Raw genomic sequence first — 19,033 nt, 5'->3', positions numbered from 1 at the left:
GCGTCCTCTCCATTAGAATAGATTAGAAGAGAGAGAGAGAGAGAGAGATTGTGCAGACAGAGTTTACCACAGTGACCAGTGCAGTTGTTGTTAAGTTAACTTTTATTTAATATATCCGTTCTCTGCTATATCCGTTCTCTGCCTGAAAAAAACGATACACAGCAGTCACACAGTGTGACTCAGTCTGTGTGCACTCAGCTCAGCCCAGTGTGCTGCACATCAATGTATAAAAGCTTATAATAATTGTGGGGGAGACTGGGGAGCACTGCAGGTTGTTATAGCAGGAGCCAGGAGTACATAATATTATATTAATTTAAAATTAAACAGTGCACACTTTTGCTGCAGGAGTGCCACTGCCAGTGTGACTAGTGGTGACCAGTGCCTGACCACCAGTATAGTAGTATATTGTTGTATACTATCTCTTTATCAACCAGTCTATATTAGCAGCAGACACAGTACAGTGCGGTAGTTCACGGCTGTGGCTACCTCTGTGTCGGCAGTCGGCACTCGGCAGGCAGTCCGTCCATCCATAATTGTATAATTATATACCACCTAACCGTGGTATTTTTTTTTCTTTCTTTATACCGTCGTCATAGTCATACTAGTTGTTACGAGTATACTACTATCTCTTTATCAACCAGTGTACAGTGCGGTAGTTCACGGCTGTGGCTACCTCTGTGTCGGCAGTCGGCAGGCAGTCCGTCCATCCATAATTGTATTATTATAATATATACCACCTAACCGTGGTTTTTTTTTCATTCTTTATACCGTCATAGTGTCATACTAGTTGTTACGAGTATACTACTATCTCTTTATCAACCAGTGTACAGTGCGGTAGTTCACGGCTGTGGCTACCTCTGTGTCGGCAGTCGGCAGGCAGTCCGTCCATCCATAATTGTATTATAATATATACCACCTAACCGTGGTTTTTTTTTCATTCTTTATACCGTCATAGTGTCATACTAGTTGTTACGAGTATACTACTATCTCTTTATCAACCAGTGTACAGTGCGGTAGTTCACGGCTGTGGCTACCTCTGTGTCGGCAGTCGGCAGGCAGTCCGTCCATCCATAATTGTATTATAATATATACCACCTAACCGTGGTTTTTTTTTCATTCTTTATACCGTCATAGTCAGTCATACTAGTTGTTACGAGTATACTACTATCTCTTTATCAACCAGTGTACAGTGCGGTAGTTCACGGCTGTGGCTACCTCTGTGTCGGCACTCGGCAGGCAGTCCGTCCATCCATAATTGTATTATAATATATACCACCTAACCGTGGTTTTTTTTTCATTCTTTATACCGTCATAGTGTCATACTAGTTGTTACGAGTATACTACTATCTCTTTATCAACCAGTGTACAGTGCGGTAGTTCACGGCTGTGGCTACCTCTGTGTCGGCAGTCGGCAGGCAGTCCGTCCATCCATAATTGTATTATAATATATACCACCTAACCGTGGTTTTTTTTTCATTCTTTATACCGTCATAGTGTCATACTAGTTGTTACGAGTATACTACTATCTCTTTATCAACCAGTGTACAGTGCGGTAGTTCACGGCTGTGGCTACCTCTGTGTCGGCAGTCGGCAGGCAGTCCGTCCATCCATAATTGTATTATAATATATACCACCTAACCGTGGTTTTTTTTTCATTCTTTATACCGTCATAGTCAGTCATACTAGTTGTTACGAGTATACTACTATCTCTTTATCAACCAGTGTACAGTGCGGTAGTTCACGGCTGTGGCTACCTCTGTGTCGGAACTCGGCAGGCAGTCCGTCCATCCATAATTGTATTACAATATAAACCACCTAACCGTGGTTTTTTTTTCATTCTTTATACCGTCATAGTCAGTCATACTAGTTGTTACGAGTATACTACTATCTCTTTATCAACCAGTGTACAGTGCGGTAGTTCACGGCTGTGGCTACCTCTGTGTCGGAACTCGGCAGGCAGTCAATCCATCCATAATTGTATTACAATATATACCACCTAACCGTGGTTTTTTTTTCATTCTTTATACCGTCATAGTCAGTCATACTAGTTGTTACGAGTATACTACTATCTCTTTATCAACCAGTGTACAGTGCGGTAGTTCACGGCTGTGGCTACCTCTGTGTCGGAACTCGGCAGGCAGTCCGTCCATCCATAATTGTATTATTATAATATATACCACCTAACCGTGGTTTTTTTTTCATTCTTTATACCGTCATAGTGTCATACTAGTTGTTACGAGTATACTACTATCTCTTTATCAACCAGTGTACAGTGCGGTAGTTCACGGCTGTGGCTACCTCTGTGTCGGCAGTCGGCAGGCAGTCCGTCCATCCATAATTGTATTATAATATATACCACCTAACCGTGGTTTTTTTTTCATTCTTTATACCGTCATAGTCAGTCATACTAGTTGTTACGAGTATACTACTATCTCTTTATCAACCAGTGTACAGTGCGGTAGTTCACGGCTGTGGCTACCTCTGTGTCGGCACACGGCAGGCAGTCCGTCCATCCATAATTGTATTACAATATATACCACCTAACCGTGGTTTTTTTATACCACCTAACCGTGGCAGTCCGTCCATAATTGTATACTAGTATCCAATCCATCCATCTCCATTGTTTACCTGAGGTGCCTTTTAGTTCTGCCTATAAAATATGGAGAACAAAAAAGTTGAGGTTCCAAAATTAGGGAAAGATCAAGATCCACTTCCACCTCGTGCTGAAGCTGCTGCCACTAGTCATGGCCGAGACGATGAAATGCCAGCAACGTCGTCTGCCAAGGCCGATGCCCAATGTCATAGTACAGAGCATGTCAAATCCAAAACACCAAATATCAGAAAAAAAAGGACTCCAAAACCTAAAATAAAATTGTCGGAGGAGAAGCGTAAACTTGCCAATATGCCATTTACCACACGGAGTGGCAAGGAACGGCTGAGGCCCTGGCCTATGTTCATGGCTAGTGGTTCAGCTTCACATGAGGATGGAAGCACTCAGCCTCTCGCTAGAAAACTGAAAAGACTCAAGCTGGCAAAAGCACCGCAAAGAACTGTGCGTTCTTTGAAATCCCAAATCCACAAGGAGAGTCCAATTGTGTCGTTTGCGATGCCTGACCTTCCCAACACTGGACGTGAAGAGCATGCGCCTTCCACTATTTGCATGCCCCCAGAGTACTGCAATGGAAGCATGCTGGGCCCATAACCCAGAGGTAGGCAGATTGAAACTATCCTCTGCTATATGCATTTTTTTTGTTAATTAAAGTAATCCAAAACTGGGATTGATATTTTGTCTCTTTTATTTTTACTTAAAGTACAATAACTTTTACCATTTTAATTTGTTTTAATAGTATATTGACAGTATTGTTTTCTTTCAAAAATCAACTTCATTTTCTTTACCCTATTATTAAAATGGTAATTGACAAAAACAAACTACATTGTCACCAGAAGAGCAATACAAAATGTACAAGTGATATATTAAAATCATCTTTCCAGCTTGAATTTCAATGATGCATTGGGTCAACAATTTTGTGAGAAACATCTTCACCCTTAAATAAAGATTTTCTTAATTCCTTACCTGTGTGCTAATTAGATATCACCTTGTTTTCACATTAAACAGACTTCCACATGAGAAAGCAGCAAGGATGCAGTGGCGTTAATGTTTCCTGGTGTCAACCTGTATTATTTCAGTAGACATTGAAATGAGGATACATCTTGCTGCCTTTCCAATGAAGCAAGTTTAATTTAGTAATAGGTGAAAAACCATCCCTACAAAGGTGTTAATCAGAGACTTGGCTTTGTGGACACTTTTCAGAGAACAAATTTGTTAGCATAAAAATAAAGCCAGAAAATGAAGAGCTGTTTAATCACGCAATTTGATTTTTTTGCCAGCATATTTCTTTTTCTCTGCAACCCACTGCTAAATTGTGCTTCCTAGATGTTTTTTATAAAATCACTGAATCAAATCTAACTCTGATTACATCAGAGAAGGCCAGGTACCCTACACCATAACAGGGGGTTTGAAATTTTGACTTGTCTACTTAATCAGAGTTAGATTTGATTCAGTGATTTTATAAAAACAGCTAGGAAGCACAATTTAGCAGTGGGTTGCAGAGAAAAAGAAATATGCTGGCAAAAAAATCAAATTGCGTGATTAAACAGCTCTTCATTTTCTGGCTTTCCTCCCACGGACAACAGGTGTCTCCCCGGGTGCCTGACTTAAACAAACCACCTCACCATCAGAATCCTTCTGGTCAATTTCCTCCCCAGCGCCAGCAACACCCATATCCTCCTCATCCTGGTGTACTTCAACACTGACATCTTCAATCTGACTATCAGGAACTGGACTGCGGGTGCTCCTTCCAGCACTTGCAGGGGGCATGCAAATAGTGGAAGGCGCATGCTCTTCACGTCCAGTGTTGGGAAGGTCAGGCATCGCAAACGACACAATTGGACTCTCCTTGTGGATTTGGGATTTCAAAGAACGCACAGTTCTTTGCGGTGCTTTTGCCAGCTTGAGTCTTTTCAGTTTTCTAGCGAGAGGCTGAGTGCTTCCATCCTCATGTGAAGCTGAACCACTAGCCATGAACATAGGCCAGGGCCTCAGCCGTTCCTTGCCACTCCGTGTGGTAAATGGCATATTGGCAAGTTTACGCTTCTCCTCCGACAATTTTATTTTAGGTTTTGGAGTCCTTTTTTTTCTGATATTTGGTGTTTTGGATTTGACATGCTCTGTACTATGACATTGGGCATCGGCCTTGGCAGACGACGTTGCTGGCATTTCATCGTCTCGGCCATGACTAGTGGCAGCAGCTTCAGCACGAGGTGGAAGTGGATCTTGATCTTTCCCTAATTTTGGAACCTCAACTTTTTTGTTCTCCATATTTTATAGGCAGAACTAAAAGGCACCTCAGGTAAACAATGGAGATGGATGGATTGGATACTAGTATACAATTATGGACGGACTGCCACGGTTAGGTGGTATAAAAAAACCACGGTTAGGTGGTATATATTGTAATACAATTATGGATGGACGGACTGCCTGCCGTGTGCCGACACAGAGGTAGCCACAGCCGTGAACTACCGCACTGTACACTGGTTGATAAAGAGATAGTAGTATACTCGTAACAACTAGTATGACTGACTATGACGGTATAAAGAATGAAAAAAAAACCACGGTTAGGTGGTATATATTATAATACAATTATGGATGGACGGACTGCCTGCCGACTGCCGACACAGAGGTAGCCACAGCCGTGAACTACCGCACTGTACACTGGTTGATAAAGAGATAGTAGTATACTCGTAACAACTAGTATGACACTATGACGGTATAAAGAATGAAAAAAAAACCACGGTTAGGTGGTATATATTATAATAATACAATTATGGATGGACGGACTGCCTGCCGAGTTCCGACACAGAGGTAGCCACAGCCGTGAACTACCGCACTGTACACTGGTTGATAAAGAGATAGTAGTATACTCGTAACAACTAGTATGACTGACTATGACGGTATAAAGAATGAAAAAAAAACCACGGTTAGGTGGTATATATTGTAATACAATTATGGATGGATTGACTGCCTGCCGAGTTCCGACACAGAGGTAGCCACAGCCGTGAACTACCGCACTGTACACTGGTTGATAAAGAGATAGTAGTATACTCGTAACAACTAGTATGACTGACTATGACGGTATAAAGAATGAAAAAAAAACCACGGTTAGGTGGTTTATATTGTAATACAATTATGGATGGACGGACTGCCTGCCGAGTTCCGACACAGAGGTAGCCACAGCCGTGAACTACCGCACTGTACACTGGTTGATAAAGAGATAGTAGTATACTCGTAACAACTAGTATGACTGACTATGACGGTATAAAGAATGAAAAAAAAACCACGGTTAGGTGGTATATATTATAATACAATTATGGATGGACGGACTGCCTGCCGACTGCCGACACAGAGGTAGCCACAGCCGTGAACTACCGCACTGTACACTGGTTGATAAAGAGATAGTAGTATACTCGTAACAACTAGTATGACACTATGACGGTATAAAGAATGAAAAAAAAACCACGGTTAGGTGGTATATATTATAATACAATTATGGATGGACGGACTGCCTGCCGACTGCCGACACAGAGGTAGCCACAGCCGTGAACTACCGCACTGTACACTGGTTGATAAAGAGATAGTAGTATACTCGTAACAACTAGTATGACACTATGACGGTATAAAGAATGAAAAAAAAACCACGGTTAGGTGGTATATATTATAATACAATTATGGATGGACGGACTGCCTGCCGAGTGCCGACACAGAGGTAGCCACAGCCGTGAACTACCGCACTGTACACTGGTTGATAAAGAGATAGTAGTATACTCGTAACAACTAGTATGACTGACTATGACGGTATAAAGAATGAAAAAAAAACCACGGTTAGGTGGTATATATTATAATACAATTATGGATGGACGGACTGCCTGCCGACTGCCGACACAGAGGTAGCCACAGCCGTGAACTACCGCACTGTACACTGGTTGATAAAGAGATAGTAGTATACTCGTAACAACTAGTATGACACTATGACGGTATAAAGAATGAAAAAAAAACCACGGTTAGGTGGTATATATTATAATACAATTATGGATGGACGGACTGCCTGCCGACTGCCGACACAGAGGTAGCCACAGCCGTGAACTACCGCACTGTACACTGGTTGATAAAGAGATAGTAGTATACTCGTAACAACTAGTATGACACTATGACGGTATAAAGAATGAAAAAAAAACCACGGTTAGGTGGTATATATTATAATAATACAATTATGGATGGACGGACTGCCTGCCGACTGCCGACACAGAGGTAGCCACAGCCGTGAACTACCGCACTGTACACTGGTTGATAAAGAGATAGTAGTATACTCGTAACAACTAGTATGACTATGACGACGGTATAAAGAAAGAAAAAAAAATACCACGGTTAGGTGGTATATAATTATACAATTATGGATGGACGGACTGCCTGCCGAGTGCCGACTGCCGACACAGAGGTAGCCACAGCCGTGAACTACCGCACTGTACTGTGTCTGCTGCTAATATAGACTGGTTGATAAAGAGATAGTATACAACAATATACTACTATACTGGTGGTCAGGCACTGGTCACCACTAGTCACACTGGCAGTGGCACTCCTGCAGCAAAAGTGTGCACTGTTTAATTTTAAATTAATATAATATTATGTACTCCTGGCTCCTGCTATAACAACCTGCAGTGCTCCCCAGTCTCCCCCACAATTATTATAAGCTTTTATACATTGATGTGCAGCACACTGGGCTGAGCTGAGTGCACACAGACTGAGTCACACTGTGTGACTGCTGTGTATCGTTTTTTTCAGGCAGAGAACGGATATAGCAGAGAACGGATATATTAAATAAAAGTTAACTTAACAACAACTGCACTGGTCACTGTGGTAAACTCTGTCTGCACAATCTCTCTCTCTCTCTCTCTCTTCTAATCTATTCTAATGGAGAGGACGCCAGCCACGTCCTCTCCCTATCAATCTCAATGCACGTGTGAAAATGGCGGCGACGCGCGGCTCCTTATATAGAATCCGAGTCTCGCGAGAATCCGACAGCGTCATGATGACGTTCGGGCGCGCTCGGGTTAACCGAGCAAGGCGGGAAGATCCGAGTCGCTCGGACCCGTGAAAAAAAAGTGAAGTTCGTGCGGGTTCGGATTCAAAGAAACCGAACCCGCTCATCTCTACTTAGAACACTTCTTGAATTAAGACACAACCTGCAAGAAAAAGTATGCAATATGGGTGAAAAGGCAAATGTCAAAGGTCTGATACAAGTGACCAGCTCCACACCTTGCACCACATAGCGTTATGTTAAACTGGGATATGTTCTTTTTTGGTGTGTGTGTGTGTGTGTGTGTGTGTGTGTGTGTGTGTGTGTGTGTATGTGTGTGTGTGTGTGTGGGGGGGGGGGGGGGGTGCCAAAGGAAATTTTTGCCATTGGCTCCTTTGGTCTAGAACCAGCCCTGATCACAAAATATTTTTGTCTGAGCAGACTGGACACTGATCAGCGTTGGCTCATTCTCAGCCCCCCGCCCAGCCTCTGCTGCCAACAGACTGCTATTAGCTAGTTAACCTTCTGCCTTCCCTATCTATGACACAGACTGCTGCTAATGCTACCAGAATGTTCCCAGTGGCTTCACACCAACAGTGAATCCCAGCCGATGATGTAGGGCAGCGTGTGGGGGAGGGGGTCAGTTGCTGTGGCTCCAACATGGTAACCGCCAATGGACTGCAATGCTTTATCGAAAGGGGGGGCGCCAGTCCCTTACTTTGCCAGGGGCGCTTGGACCCCTAGCTACACCTCTGTTGACCCTAACCGATACCCCTAAACTAACCATAATTCCTGCAGTAAAAATCCATGTTTCTATGTATATAGGGGGTCATTCCGAGTTGATCGCTTGCTGCCGTTGTTCGCTGCGTAGCAATCAGTTGAAAAAAAATGGCTAATCTGTGCATGCGCATGCTCCGTAATGTGCATGCGCATCGTACGGGTACAAAGTCCATTGTGGTTTTGCACTAGTTCTAGCGATTATTCCAATCACAGAACAGGCCACAAGGAGATTGACAGAAAGAGGGCGTTTCTGGGTGTCAACTGACCGTTTTCAGGGAGTGCTTGGAAAAATGCAGGCGTGGCAGAAGAAATGCAGACGTGGCTGGGCATTCGCTGGATGGGTGTGTGACATCAAAAGCCGTCCCTCGGTTGTTAGAATCAACGCACACGAAGTGTAACTACAGTGCTGGTCTTATTTTGAAACGATTTTGCAGGCGCTCTGCTACTCAAGTATTCGCACTTCTCCAAAGTGAATATACACTCTCCAGTGGGCAGCGACAATGCGTTTGCATGGCTGCTAAAAACTGCTAGTGAGCAATCAACTCAGAATGACCCCCATAGTGTATTGCAAGAAAATATCTGTAAATCCAATGGTACCGTAAGTGCGGTATATACTCGCACTTCTTTGCGGGGTGAGAACATCTCCCCTAAGTGAAGTCAGCCCTATGAATAGAGTTTGTGTGATCCCTGTGCAGCAGTCACAGAAAGGGTTCATCTCTGCAGTTTATCACTCAAATTACATTGCTGCATTTTTTCTAGAAGTGGATCTGAGAGCTGTTACCCGCAGACCAGCTACAATAATTATCCTGGGTACTCACTAGACCAGTGGTTCTCAAACTGCACCCTGGGGTGCCTCAGGACACTTGCAGGGGTGCCTTGGATTGGTGGTCCAGGACCAATTCAAAATATTTATAGTTAGTGTTATAGGCAAAACCAGTGCTGTTGGCTGGCAATCATAACATATGTGCACAAGCAGAAGCAAATCCTGTCCCCTACCAAAGGGCCAGTGCTAGGGTATTTGGCGCCTCCCTGCAAACTATTAATTTGGGCCCTCTCTCCAATACTTAATAAAGGGACAGTGCGCTCCTTAAAAAAAGAAGGTGTGGTATCACAAGGAAGGGGCATGGCCACACAATAGCACCCCAAATCAAAATACGCCACACAGTAGCACTATCTTATTGTCATTACACCGCATGTAATAATAATAATAATAATAATACCCACAGTCGCAGTGCCCTTTATACACATAACCACCATATCAGTGCAGTTTACACACATAATGCCAACAGTAGCAGTGCCCCTTCTACACATGCCCACGGTGGCAATCCTTTACATGGCAAATATCAACCTGGTTTTGCCATGTAAAGGATTGCCACTTTAAAAACAAACAATCAAACAAACAAAAAAAAAAACAACAGGAAAAAACACAAAATCTCTCACTTTCTGATTCTCACACCCTATTACATTCCTCCCTATATATTTAAATGTTTCTATTACTGTATGTTCCCTCTTCCCTTCTCCAAACTATACACATCAACATTTTTTAGTATTTCCAGGTAAGTTTTGTGATGTAGGCCATGCACAATTTTAGTTGCCCTAATGTATTTACAGCCTTCTGGAGATATGGCTTCTGGAACTGAACACAGGATTCTAAATGTGGCTGTACCAAGGACCTATACAGTGGCATTACAGGTTGAGTATCCCTTATCCAAAATGCTTGGGACCAGAGGAATTTTGGATATCGGATTTTTCTGTATTTTGGAATAATTGCATACCATAACGAGATATTATGGTGATGGGACCTAAATCTAAGCACAGAAGGCATTTATGTTTCATATACACCTTATACACACAGCCTGAAGGTCATTTTAGCCAATATTTTTTATAACTTTGTGCATTAAACAAAGTGTGTGTACATTCACAGAATTCATTTATGTTTCATATACACCTTATACACACAGTCTGAAGTTCATTTAATACAATATTTTTAATAACTTTGAGTATTAAACAAAGTTTGTGTACACTGAGCCATCAAAACACAAAGGTTTCACTATCTCAGTCTCACTCAAAAAAGTCCGTATTTCGGAATATTCCATATTTCGGAATATTTGGATATGGGATACTCAACCTGTATTACTTTTTTCTGCTACTGGTTCTTTAACCTATGCAAACAAGCATCTGACTTGCCTTTCCTATTGCTTTGTTACATTGCTCACCTGAAATAGTAATACTTAGATAGCTTTCCTCTTGCCATTATAATGCCCTTAATATTATAGTTAGCCTTTGCATTTTTGAGACGTGTATGATTTTGCATTTTTTGGCATTAAATGTTGCCATGTTCTTGACCATTCCTCTAGTCCAGGGGCGGAACTGCTCTGGCAGTCAACGGAGTCAGTTGCCGCCGGGCTCCAGCCCTAAAGGGGCTTCCTCCATTGCCCCCCGGCTGTTACGTGCCCTTCCTACTAAATAGACAAAGGCGCTACCAGCAGGGTCTCGCAGTTTGTACATTCCATGCCGTAACACCCTTCTTTCCACCTTCACAATGAAGCTATTGGTACTTTGCAAAAAAAAAATTATTAGCATTGCAACTCAGCAGATCTATGCAGTGTGCAGCCACACACTCCATATATCTGCTCAGCCACAAAGCTGATTATTTCTTCACAAAGTACAAGGTGAGCTCCAAATAGAATTCTCTAGCTTAGATTATACCTTTCTATGCAAGGGTAAATAGTAGAGATGAGCGCCTGAAATTTTTCGGGTTTTGTGTTTTGGTTTTGGGTTCGGTTCCGCGGCCGTGTTTTGGGTTCGAACGCGTTTTGGCAAAACCTCACCGAATTTTTTTTGTCGGATTCGGGTGTGTTTTGGATTCGGGTGTTTTTTTCAAAAAACACTAAAAAACAGCTTAAATCATAGAATTTGGGGGTCATTTTGATCCCAAAGTATTATTAACCTCAAAAACCATAATTTACACTCATTTTCAGTCTATTCTGAATACCTCACACCTCACAATATTATTTTTAGTCCTAAAATTTGCACCGAGGTCGCTGTGTGAGTAAGATAAGCGACCCTAGTGGCCGACACAAACACCGGGCCCATCTAGGAGTGGCACTGCAGTGTCACGCAGGATGTCCCTTCCAAAAAAACCTCCCCAAACAGCACATGACGCAAAGAAAAAAAGAGGCGCAATGAGGTAGCTGTGTGAGTAAGATTAGCGACCCTAGTGGCCGACACAAACACCGGGCCCATCTAGGAGTGGCACTGCAGTGTCACGCAGGATGGCCCTTCCAAAAAACCCTCCCCAAACAGCACATGACGCAAAGAAAAAAAGAGGCGCAATGAGGTAGCTGTGTGAGTAAGATTAGCGACCCTAGTGGCCGACACAAACACCGGGCCCATCTAGGAGTGGCACTGCAGTGTCACGCAGGATGTCCCTTCCAAAAAACCCTCCCCAAACAGCACATGACGCAAAGAAAAAAAGAGGCGCAATGAGGTAGCTGACTGTGTGAGTAAGATTAGCGACCCTAGTGGCCGACACAAACACCGGGCCCATCTAGGAGTGGCACTGCAGTGTCACGCAGGATGTCCCTTCCAAAAAACCCTCCCCAATCAGCACATGATGCAAAGAAAAAGAAAAGAAAAAAGAGGTGCAAGATGGAATTGTCCTTGGGCCCTCCCACCCACCCTTATGTTGTATAAACAAAACAGGACATGCACACTTTAACCAACCCATCATTTCAGTGACAGGGTCTGCCACACGACTGTGACTGATATGACGGGTTGGTTTGGACCCCCCCCAAAAAAGAAGCAATTAATCTCTCCTTGCACAAACTGGCTCTACAGAGGCAAGATGTCCACCTCATCTTCACCCTCCGATATATCACCGTGTACATCCCCCTCCTCACAGATTATCAATTCGTCCCCACTGGCTGCACATGTAAGTGCAAGAGATCCTGAAGCACTCACTCATCATGGGAAAGTACCAATGTGTTTCTTCGTTGGTTGATGGAAGAAACATCTTACAAAAACTCTCCAGATTATTGACTTTTTAAAGTTTTTCTAGGAAACGTTTTAGATGAATGCTTATTAGCCTTTGTCAGTATGGACTTTTGCAAAGTGTCTCTGTGGCGCAATCGGTTAGTGTGTTTGGCTATTAACCAAAATGTTGGTGGTTCAATCCCACCCAGGGACGTAATTAACCTTGTGATCAGATTTTGGTGATATTTAAGGAGACAAGTCAAAATTTCAAACCTCCTCTTATGGTGTAGGGTACATGGCCTTCTCTGATGTAATCAGAGTTAGATTTGATTCAGTGATTTTATAAAAAACAGCTAGGAAGCACAATTTAGCAGTGGGTTGCAGAGAAAAAAAATATGCTGGCAGAAAAATCCAATCGAGTGATTAAACAGCTCTTCATTTTCTGGCTTTATTTTTATGCTAACAAATTTGTTCTCTGAAAAGTGTCCACAAAGCCAAGTCTCTGATTAACACCTTTGTAAGGATGGTTTTTCACCTATTACTAAATTAAACTTGCTTCATTGGAAAGGCAGCAAGATGCATCCTCATTTCAATGTCTACTGAAATAATACAAGTTGACACCAGGAAACATTAACGCCACTGCATCCTTGCTGCTTTCTCATGTGGAAGTCTGTTTAATGTGAAAACAAGGTGATATCTAATTAGCACACAGGTAAGGAATTAAGAAAATCTTTATTTAAGGGTGAAGATGTTTCTCACAAAAATGTTGACCCAATGCAACATTGAAATTCAAGCTGGAAAGATGATTTTAATATATCACTTGTACATTTTGTATTGCTCTTCTGGTGACAATGTAGTTTGTTTTTGTCAATTACCATTTTAATAATAGGGTAAAGAAAATGAAGTGGATTTTTGAAAGAAAACAATACTGTCAATATACTATTAAAACAAATTAAAATGGTAAAAGTTATTGTACTTTAAGTAAAAATAAAAGAGACAAAATATCAATCCCAGTTTTGGATTACTTTAATTAACAAAAAAAATGCATATAGCAGAGGATAGTTTCAATCTGCCTACCTCTGGGTTATGGGCCCAGCATGCTTCCATTGCAGTACTCTGCTGCACATGTAAGTGCAAGAGATCCTGAAGCACTCACTCATCATGGGAAAGTACCAATGTGTTTCTTCGTTGGTTGATGGAAGAAACATCTTACAAAAACTCTCCAGATTATTGACTTTTTAAAGTTTTTCTAGGAAACGTTTTAGATGAATGCTTATTAGCCTTTGTCAGTATGGACTTTTGCAAAGTGTCTCTGTGGCGCAATCGGTTAGTGTGTTTGGCTATTAACCAAAATGTTGGTGGTTCAATCCCACCCAGGGACGTAATTAACCTTGTGATCAGATTTTGGTGATATTTAAGGAGACAAGTCAAAATTTCAAACCTCCTCTTATGGTGTAGGGTACATGGCCTTCTCTGATGTAATCAGAGTTAGATTTGATTCAGTGATTTTATAAAAAACAGCTAGGAAGCACAATTTAGCAGTGGGTTGCAGAGAAAAAAAATATGCTGGCAGAAAAATCCAATCGAGTGATTAAACAGCTCTTCATTTTCTGGCTTTATTTTTATGCTAACAAATTTGTTCTCTGAAAAGTGTCCACAAAGCCAAGTCTCTGATTAACACCTTTGTAAGGATGGTTTTTCACCTATTACTAAATTAAACTTGCTTCATTGGAAAGGCAGCAAGATGCATCCTCATTTCAATGTCTACTGAAATAATACAAGTTGACACCAGGAAACATTAACGCCACTGCATCCTTGCTGCTTTCTCATGTGGAAGTCTGTTTAATGTGAAAACAAGGTGATATCTAATTAGCACACAGGTAAGGAATTAAGAAAATCTTTATTTAAGGGTGAAGATGTTTCTCACAAAAATGTTGACCCAATGCAACATTGAAATTCAAGCTGGAAAGATGATTTTAATATATCACTTGTACATTTTGTATTGCTCTTCTGGTGACAATGTAGTTTGTTTTTGTCAATTACCATTTTAATAATAGGGTAAAGAAAATGAAGTGGATTTTTGAAAGAAAACAATACTGTCAATATACTATTAAAACAAATTAAAATGGTAAAAGTTATTGTACTTTAAGTAAAAATAAAAGAGACAAAATATCAATCCCAGTTTTGGATTACTTTAATTAACAAAAAAAAAATGCATATAGCAGAGGATAGTTTCAATCTGCCTACCTCTCGGTTATGAGCCCAGCATGCTTCCATTGCAGTACTCTGCTGCACATGTAAGTTCAAGAGATCCTGAAGCACTCACTCATCATGGGAAAGTACCAATGTGTTTCTTCGTTGGTTGATGGAAGAAACATCTTACAAAAACTCTCCAGATTATTGACTTTTTAAAGTTTTTCTAGGAAACGTTTTAGATGAATGCTTATTAGCCTTTGTCAGTATGGACTTTTTGCAAAGTGTCTCTGTGGCGCAATCAGTTAGTGTGTACGGCTATTAACCAAAAGGTTGGTGGTTCAATCCCACCCAGGGACCTAATTGACCTTGTTATCAGATTTTGGTGATCTTTAAGTAGACAAGTCAAAATTTCAAACCCCCTGTTATGGTGTAGGGTACCTGGCCTTCTCTGATGTAATCAGAGTTAGATTTGATTCAGTGATTTTATAAAAACAGCTAGGAAGCACAATTTAGCAGTGGGTTGCAGAGAAAAAAAATATGCTGGCAGAAAAATCCAATTGAGTGATTAAACAGCTCTTTATTTTCTGGCTTTATTTTTATGCTAACAAATTTGTTCTCTGAAAAGTGTCCACAAAGCCAAGTCTCTGATTAACACCTTTGTAAGGATGGTTTTTCACCTATTACTAAATTAAACTTGCTTCATTGGAAAGGCAGCAAGATGCATCCTCATTTCAATGTCTACTGAAATAATACAGGTTGACACCAGGAAACATTAACGCCACTGCATCCTTGCTGCTTTCTCATGTGGAAGTCTGTTTAATGTGAAAACAAGGTGATATCTAATTAGCACACAGGTAAGGAATTAAGAAAATCTTTATTTAAGGGTGAAGATGTTTCTCACAAAATCGTTGCCCCAATGCATCATTGAAATTCAAGCTGGAAAGATGATTTTAATATATCACTTGTACATTTTGTATTGCTCTTCTGGTGACAATGTAGTTTGTTTTTGTCAATTACCATTTTAATAATAGGGTAAAGAAAATTAAGTGGATTTTTGAAAGAAAACAATACTGTCAATATACTATTAAAACAAATTAAAATGGTAAAAGTTATTGTACTTTAAGTAAAAATAAAAGAGCCAAAATATCAATCCCAGTTTTGGATTACTTTAATTAACAAACAAAAAAATGCATATAGCAGAGGATAGTTTCAATCTGCCTACCTCTGGGTAATGGGCCCAGCATGCTTCCATTGCTGTACTCTGCTGCACATGTAAGTGCAAGAGATCCTGAAGCACTCACTCATCATGGGAAAGTACCAATGTGTTTCTTCGTTGGTTGATAGAAGAAACATCTTACAAAAACTCTCCAGATTATTGACTTTTTAAAGTTTTTCTAGGAAACGTTTTAGATGAATGCTTATTAGCATTTGTCAGTATGTAGTTTTGCAAAGTGTCTCTGTGGCGCAATCAGTTAGTGTGTACGGCTATTAACCAAAAGGTTGGTGGTTCAATCCCACCCAGGGACGTAATTGACCTTGTTATCAGATTTTGGTGATCTTTAAGTAGACAAGTCAAATTTCATACCCCCTGTTATGGTGTAGGGTACCTGGCCTTCTCTGATGTAATCAGAGTTAGATTTGATTCAGTGATTTTATAAAAACATCTAGGAAGCACAATTTAGCAGTGGGTTGCAGAGAAAAAGAAATATGCTGGCAAAAAAATCAAATTGCGTGATTAAACAGCTCTTCATTTTCTGGCTTTATTTTTATGCTAACAAATTTGTTCTCTGAAAAGTGTCCACAAAGCCAAGTCTCTGATTAACACCTTTGTAGGGATGGTTTTTCACCTATTACTAAATTAAACTTGCTTCATTGGAAAGGCAGCAAGATGTATCCTCATTTCAATGTCTACTGAAATAATACAGGTTGACACCAGGAAACATTAACGCCACTGCATCCTTGCTGCTTTCTCATGTGGAAGTCTGTTTAATGTGAAAACAAGGTGATATCTAATTAGCACACAGGTAAGGAATTAAGAAAATCTTTATTTAAGGGTGAAGATGTTTCTCACAAAATTGTTGACCCAATGCATCGTTGAAATTCAAGCTGGAAAGATGATTTTAATATATCACTTGTACATTTTGTATTGCTCTTCTGGTGACAATGTAGTTTGTTTTTGTCAATTACCATTTTAATAATAGGGTAAAGAAAATGAAGTGGATTTTTGAAAGAAAACAATACTGTCAATATACTATTAAAACAAATTAAAATGGTAAAAGTTATTGTACTTTAAGTAAAAATAAAAGAGACAAAATATCAATCCCAGTTTTGGATTACTTTAATTAACAAAAAAAAAATGCATATAGCAGAGGATAGTTTCAATCTGCCTACCTCTGGGTTATGGGCCCAGCATGCTTCCATTGCAGTACTCTGCTGCACATGTAAGTTCAAGAGATCCTGAAGCACTCACTCATCATGGGAAAGTACCAATGTGTTTCTTCGTTGGTTGATGGAAGAAACATCTTACAAAAACTCTCCAGATTATTGACTTTTTAAAGTTTTTCTAGGAAACGTTTTAGATGAATGCTTATTAGCCTTTGTCAGTATGGACTTTCGCAAAGTGTCTCTGTGGCGCAATCAGTTAGTATGTACGGCTATTAACCATAAGGTTGGTGGTTCAATCCCATCCAGGGACCTAATTGACCTTGTTATCAGATTTTGGTGATCTTTAAGTAGACAAGTCAAAATTTCAAACCCCCTGTTATGGTGTAGGGTACCTGGCCTTCTCTGATGTAATCAGAGTTAGATTTGATTCAGTGATTTTATAAAAACAGCTAGGAAGCACAATTTAGCAGTGGGTTGCAGAGAAAAAAAATATGCTGGCAGAAAAATCCAATTGAGTGATTAAACAGCTCTTCATTTTCTGGCTTTATTTTTATGCTAACAAATTTGTTCTCTGAAAAGTGTCCACAAAGCCAAGTCTCTGATTAACACCTTTGTAAGGATGGTTTTTCACCTATTACTAAATTAAACTTGCTTCATTGGAAAGGCAGCAAGATGCATCCTCATTTCAATGTCTACTAAAATAATACAAGTTGACACCAGGAAACATTAACGAAACTGCATCCTTGCTGCTTTCTCATGTGGAAGTCTGTTTTATATGAAAACAAGGTGATATCTAATTAGCACACAGGTAAGGAATTAAGAAAATCTTTATTTAAGGGTGAAGATGTTTCTCACAAAATCGTTGCCACAATGCATCATTGAAATTCAAGCTGGAAATATGATTTTAATATATCACTTGTACATTTTGTATTGCTCTTCTGGTGACAATGTAGTTTGTTTTTGTCAATTACCATTTTAATAATAGGGTAAAGAAAATTAAGTGGATTTTTGAAAGAAAACAATACTGTCAATATACTATTAAAACAAATTAAAATGGTAAAAGTTATTGTACTTTAAGTAAAAATAAAAGAGACAAAATATCAATCCCAGTTTTGGATTACTTTAATTAACAAAAAAAAAATGCATATAGCAGAGGATAGTTTCAATCTGCCTACCTCTGGGTTATGGGCCCAGCATGCTTCCATTGCAGTACTCTGCTGCACATGTAAGTTCAAGAGATCCTGAAGCACTCACTCATCATGGGAAAGTACCAATGTGTTTCTTCGTTGGTTGATGGAAGAAACATCTTACAAAAACTCTCCAGATTATTGACTTTTTAAAGTTTTTCTAGGAAACGTTTTAGATGAATGCTTATTAGCCTTTGTCAGTATGGACTTTCGCAAAGTGTCTCTGTGGCGCAATCAGTTAGTATGTACGGCTATTAACCATAAGGTTGGTGGTTCAATCCCATCCAGGGACCTAATTGACCTTGTTATCAGATTTTGGTGATCTTTAAGTAGACAAGTCAAAATTTCAAACCCCCTGTTATGGTGTAGGGTACCTGGCCTTCTCTGATGTAATCAGAGTTAGATTTGATTCAGTGATTTTATAAAAACAGCTAGGAAGCACAATTTAGCAGTGGGTTGCAGAGAAAAAAAATATGCTGGCAGAAAAATCCAATTGAGTGATTAAACAGCTCTTCATTTTCTGGCTTTATTTTTATGCTAACAAATTTGTTCTCTGAAAAGTGTCCACAAAGCCAAGTCTCTGATTAACACCTTTGTAAGGATGGTTTTTCACCTATTACTAAATTAAACTTGCTTCATTGGAAAGGCAGCAAGATGCATCCTCATTTCAATGTCTACTAAAATAATACAAGTTGACACCAGGAAACATTAACGAAACTGCATCCTTGCTGCTTTCTCATGTGGAAGTCTGTTTTATATGAAAACAAGGTGATATCTAATTAGCACACAGGTAAGGAATTAAGAAAATCTTTATTTAAGGGTGAAGATGTTTCTCACAAAATCGTTGCCACAATGCATCATTGAAATTCAAGCTGGAAA

The 19,033-nt window shown here is 40.2% G+C and overlaps 2 non-coding genes across 2 annotated transcripts; both read left to right on the top strand.

The window, feature by feature from the left end:
* The first annotated feature begins 12,526 nt into the window (after positions 1 to 12,526).
* Positions 12,527 to 12,600, top strand: TRNAN-AUU (transfer RNA asparagine (anticodon AUU)). Its single transcript has one exon. It is a non-coding gene; the product is annotated as a tRNA-Asn (tRNA).
* Positions 12,601 to 13,694: 1,094 nt separating this feature from the next.
* Positions 13,695 to 13,768, top strand: TRNAN-AUU (transfer RNA asparagine (anticodon AUU)). The gene has a single exon. It is a non-coding gene; the product is annotated as a tRNA-Asn (tRNA).
* Positions 13,769 to 19,033: the final 5,265 nt, after the last annotated feature.

Source organism: Pseudophryne corroboree, unplaced genomic scaffold, assembly GCF_028390025.1.
Source record: "Pseudophryne corroboree isolate aPseCor3 unplaced genomic scaffold, aPseCor3.hap2 scaffold_745, whole genome shotgun sequence".
Classification (NCBI taxonomy): domain Eukaryota; kingdom Metazoa; phylum Chordata; class Amphibia; order Anura; family Myobatrachidae; genus Pseudophryne; species Pseudophryne corroboree.
This window is presented reverse-complemented; position numbering and strand designations above follow the sequence as displayed.